Below are 6,000 nucleotides of genomic sequence, written 5' to 3'. Positions count from 1 at the left end.
TTGTTAAGGAGATATGCATGCACTGTAAGAACGTCAGATGTGTTGATCTGTCCCATATTTGCACAAAATAAATAGCATTTATATAGAGCTTACTACCCCTGAGGAGACATTGTAATAATTTAAAAATCACCATTTTTTCTTGTAAAACACTATGGGTAGAGTAAGTTTAATCTGACAACAGGCAACATTGTTTTATGTGAAGCTTACAAAGTGTGAATCTTTTGCCTAAATCAGGAAAGCTTCCCTCTATACTCGAAATGTGCTCCAATGTACTCATGATAGACATGTCAAATATATATGTGGGTGCTTAAGATCTGATGTCCCTTCTTATGATGGCACTTCCTGTGATGTCACTTGCATACTGATTAACTAGGTTAGTCCCCCCACTTCTTTTTTTAGCACTTGTGCCCTGGGTAGGATGATAGCAATATTAATTATTTACAGAGCTAGGAAACATCAGAGGTGTGATATGACTCTTCATTATAAAATAACGGTAAAGGATTATTTGCTTGTAATGTTCTTACTCTTTGGAGGCTGTTTATGGAAAGGTTCTACTACTACTCTTTGACCGCACCCGTCCTTCGTTCCCTGACATCCTGGGAAAGTGAGCCTCGTTACTTCTGCTTGAAGATGTGTGCTGAGAGGCCGGGGTGGGTCTGTGTTTGATGAGGAGAGATGTATCGGGCCGCATTGTCCTGGAATCACTGAAGGGTGTGACAGTTGTTAGAGCACTTAATGGCCTACTGTTTGCTGTTGGCAAATATCCTGAACTACTTCCGCAGCCCTCGTCATCGCGCCTTCCCACCTCTCATCGATCGGCAAGTGCACGTTCAGAAGACATGACCCGGCTGGATGCGCGCGCCGGGTGCCGAGGCGCTAGAGCGCAGATTAAAGGTCAGCTCGCAGGTGACATGTTTGCAGTACAAATCGTGTGCATCCAAACAAACGCTTAGCGATATGGCTGCAGAGTTGTAGGTGCGTCATGCTGGTCAAGAGCTAAAGCTTCGACAATTTGTAAATGCCACCCTGCACCTTCAGACCTTCCCTGCTTCATTGATGTATATACAATTAACATATTGCGCAAATGGATAAAAAAATACGCTATGAACTTGCATGACAGGGCCACTTGAGTCTTTCAGCCTTCATGCCGTTTTCAAATGTCCTCTTTAGTCTTTATTTTGTCCCGCTCACCTTTGCGAAGCCCTCTACTAACAGTCTTTTACTGGACAAGGCCCCCTTGAGTCTTCGTTTCTACCTTATCTATTGGTTGTCAAGCATGCTGCAACCAAGATGGCGGGTTGTTAGAGGGATCACAGTAAAAGTGCATTGGCTTTCAGTGTGACATTGATAGAAGTGATTGCCCAACCTTGTAGGCGAACTACAAGGTCTCCTGGGTCCCAAGAAAAGAGTGGTGCAAAATTAGCTTTACCTTTCTAATTATTATCTGCACTCTGCACTCTGTTTTCTCACCTTCCTTATTTAGTGTGATGAAACCTAATGTAGGACCTTTTGTCTTCAGGGAGAACAAACCTAAAATAAACCGTACATAGTACTCCCTTCTGTCATTTTGTCAAGAGGGAAACACTGAGCCTTTATGAATCTGAAATGTCCTGCTGGACACTTTTTAGCGCTTACCTTCTAGACATCACAATCACTGGGCTGGTGACGAGGGTCAGTTGCGGGCTATTTTTTTTAACTGCATGTTGGCCCTTTTGGTGTCGGTCCGTATCATTCAGCTGTCCTCATTGGTGCAAGTGGCGTCTACTCCCTCCAACCCAGAAAGGGACTCACATTGTCCTTCCTTGCCCCCTGCCGGGCTGGCTTGTTACTGTATGGGACATTGACTGCTATGGACACACTGATGTTTGCAGAATGAATGAGGGGAGGGTGCGCACCTGAGTATGAGAGGCCACATTGGAACCCAAAGCAGAAGAGTCATTTTCAGCCTTTGACCCCACACTGGTGTCGAACTGTCTTTATCAACTCCTTTCCCCCGACTGTCTCGGACATTGAGCCCAGGATGAACAGGTGGTGGTGAGAGAGATGGCTTGAGCGGCATCGCTGGAGTCCTGGTGAGATGGGCCATTTTCCTCCCCTGACCGCTCAGTCAGAGGTCAGCAGTATTCTTTCCTTGACCTCTACCCCTGCTGGACTCTCTGCAAATGATTGTTCTCTGCCACTGTGAGCCCTCCAGCGGCGGATCCTCCTAACCAGAAGAAAAGGACGGAAAATGTGGTGAGAGAAAATGAAGAGTGGGTGGCCTTGCCTGAGCGGTTAGTTTGCCTTAATACCACGGTTGTGGTTATTTCCCTTAAGGTCATGCTTGAAAGGCCTGCCTGATCTGCCTACCTTATACAGATTTGAATTCATCCTTGAATTGCCTTCAAGTTATCACGGCCCAGCCTCCTGCCTTCTAGCCCTAGATAGTCTGGCTCTCATGGGTCCTGGTCTACCCAAAGGAACCAGAGGGTACGTCACTAGCAAATGTGATTCAATTGCCCACTCCACCTTCACCCCATGAAATCCTCCGGCTGCTATCACACTGATCTCTCTCGTCACATCCCTGACCTCTGACCAGACCCTTGGCTTGCATACGCCTCCTAAGGTCGGAGCAGACCCCTGCCCAGACTCCTGGCTTACCTACGCCTCCTTGTTTCGGAGACAAGTCGTTTGCGGACATGGATCCGAAACTTTCGAACCTCATCTCTCCCAACCTGGAGCCGGCTGGCCATAATGCTTTCCGAATCATATATCCCGCTAACCTATCAAAAAATGCTGCAAAAAACTTCAAACACAGACTACTTAAAACCCATCCTGAAACCCTTATCTCAGACCCCTCTTTCTCCAACAGAAACGGTGCTACCATAAATGATCTCATCTTTTACATTAAACGTAATGCGCAAAGGCGGAAGTCCATATACTCTCTGCTCAACATCTCCACTTTCCTGAAGACTCCACATGGTCTTAGATTGATGATTACGCCCTCCTCGGCTTACAGAGCTGAAGCCACCATCTCCCTTTACAAAGATAGAACCATCCTTATACAGGCTACAGATCGCAATCTAGTGGTATTTGACAACTTTTTCCCCACCATCTTGAATACAGTGGCTAACTTCAATTCTGCCCCCCTCCGAGGGGCTAGCCCCTAGTCTTTGCAAAGTCTATCTCCTACCTTTCCACCTCCACCCTCAGACCCCACATCTGCTCTGATAGGCCCCAGTCTAGCTACCATAACCCATAATAACCATTACACTGCATTGCCCATTGTGAACGAGTTGCGACAGCACAGTCAAACGCTAGGATACCTGCTCCCCCCTCCCATGGTTAGCTAGTGTTAACTCCCCCAGCCCCACTGCTCACAGCACTACCCTGATTCCACCCAGGATCCCTTCCCCCAGCCCAACCCACAATCCGGACCTGCTCCCACAGGCCTTTAGGGGTCTGTATCTGTATCTATTCCCTATTCTACCCATCCCTCCGAGCACACAGGACCATTTCCTGGAATCCCTTCCCTCGGGACTCATCCACTCTCCACCTGCTCTACTACCCTCCGCCCCCACTAGCTCTCGACTGCTGCAGGGTCCCCTGAACCTAGCCTCCCAAGTCAATTGCCAAAGGCAAGCCTGTCTGCGCCCGTCCGTGCCTGTACGAGCCCAGAGGCCGGAAACTCTGCACAAAACAGCCCCCTTGCCCCGGTTGCCGCCCGGTTAACAAATTCTGGTACTGTTTTACGTGAACTTAGAGCTAGAGCAATCATAGACTCCGCACGTAGCATCTGTTGCTCTACAAAGTTCCCGGGAGCCGTTGAAGGCCCGGTAGCTTGCAGCACCTGCAACTTCCACGCATTCACGGACACTACCGACCGTTATGACTCATTAAATAAACCCCCTCAAACTCTCAATTCTCCTAAACATATCTTTTGGAACGTACGTTCTCTGGCTAAACATTCGGTAGAGGTATGGGACATGATCGCCACTCACTCCCCTGTTCTCTGTTTCATCACTGAAACTTGGCTGACATCAACAAATCTCCCCTCGATCAACTTGGCCATTCCCGAGGGTTACAAAATCAAACATCTGGATAGAGTGGTAAAAATTGGAGGTGGTATTGCCATAGCCTTTAAAAAAAAACATCTAAAGGTTCAATGGCTGTCCTCCATTACCAATGACATACTGGAAGGTTTGGAATGGAGCTTTAATTTATCGACCACCAGGACCAAAAGCAAATTTTGCTAAGTATTTGACCAAACTTATAGCTATGCTCGCCTCTACAAAGTTTATCCTACTTGGCGATTTTAACTTCCACGGAGAAGATGTCGCAAACCCAGAGGTGAATAAATTGGTTTCTAGCCTCAACCTTATTGGCCTTGTCCAAAAGGTGGGTGGCCCTACACACCAGGCGGGGCACATGCTGGACCTAATTTTCACCAATATGGAACACCTAAGCTGTCTTCCTGCCACCCCACTCACATGGACGGATCACTTCATGATTGTGTTCATTGATCAATTCCAGACTGCCCTTATTATCTTTTCTGACTATCCACAACAGAAAAAGAAACAACGAGGCAGACCCTGTCATAAACCTACATTAGAGTCCTTTAACGAGGCTATTTCACGATATAGGGGAGAAAAAGACAATACCGATGGAAATGTCACTGACAGGTTGGACAATTTCAATTCCAAGCTGACAACAGCATTTGACTTAGTCATTCCCCAATCTAATCTCAGTACGACTCAGCAACGACCATCTGCCACCTGGTACTCAAGGGGAACTGAAAAATGACAAATCCAGCTGCAAGCGCCTTGAGAGACGCTGGAGAAGCACAAAAAGTCCTCAAGATAGGCATATCTATAAACTTGCACTCTCCAACTACCATCAAAATATAAAGAAGGCGAGATGTACATACATCCTGAATCAAATCGAACAATCGACCAACTTTTCTAAAGCTTTGTTCAATATAGTTAAAAAAAAATTGGCACCCAAAGGAAGGAACTACCAGTGGAGTCGCAGATACTCTGCGACTCAATAGCGGAATTCTTTCATAACAAAATCTCACTGATTTATGCAAACTTTCCCACCAATACTTCAGAAAATATAGATTTAACAATTCGTTTTGAGGAGGAGCGGGTAACATCATTTGCTGGGTGTCTCGACCAGCTTAAGACTATCCTGCCGGAAGAGATAGAGAATCTTCTGCTATCTGCAAAATCGGGCTCGCCAGGAGACCTATGTCCTCCTTAAATTATGGCGCTTCTTCTTCCAGCTGTGCGTTGGACATCGCAGAAATCTTCGTATTCCCCAGTATGGAAAGAAGCCTATGTCCGCCCAATTTTAAAGAAAGCCACCGCGGACCCCCAGGTGCTCAGTAACTATAGACCTATATCTATGCTGCCCCTGCTGGGTAAGATTTTAGAAACATCAGTGAACAGACAACTAATTTCTTACCTGGAAGCGAATAAGATCCTTCATTCATCTCAATCTGGATTTCGCCCAGGCTTTAGCACCGAGACTGCCATTCTAGCAGTGACCGACTCTATGAGACGGACCTTAGATACAGGTGGTTCTGTGGTTCTGATTCTCCTCGATCTCTCTGCAGCATTCGATACCATCTCCCATGAAATGCTAGTGGAGAGGTTACATGCCTGTGGCATATGAGGACTGACCTTAAAATGGCTCAATGATTTTTTGACAGATCGATGGCAAACCATCATGCTTGGTCCCCATTTGTCCAAAAAATATCGGTTATACAAAGAGGTGCCCCAGGGCTCATGTCTTAGCCCTAAACTCTTCAATATTTATATGGCCCCTTTGGCCTCCACTGTTGAACCATTTGGGTTAGAAATTATTTCATATGCTGATGACACTCAGCTTATATTCCCAATAGGTTTGAATCTTGAAGAGGAGAAATTGCGTTTCTCAGAGGGCATGCTGGCCATCTCAAAATGGATGACGGAAAATCGCCTCCAGCTTAATCCCGAAAAAATGGAGCTGATGCTTATG

This window comes from Lissotriton helveticus, chromosome 9 (assembly GCF_964261635.1).
Source record: "Lissotriton helveticus chromosome 9, aLisHel1.1, whole genome shotgun sequence".
In the NCBI taxonomy this organism is placed as follows: domain Eukaryota; kingdom Metazoa; phylum Chordata; class Amphibia; order Caudata; family Salamandridae; genus Lissotriton; species Lissotriton helveticus.
This window is presented reverse-complemented; position numbering follows the sequence as displayed.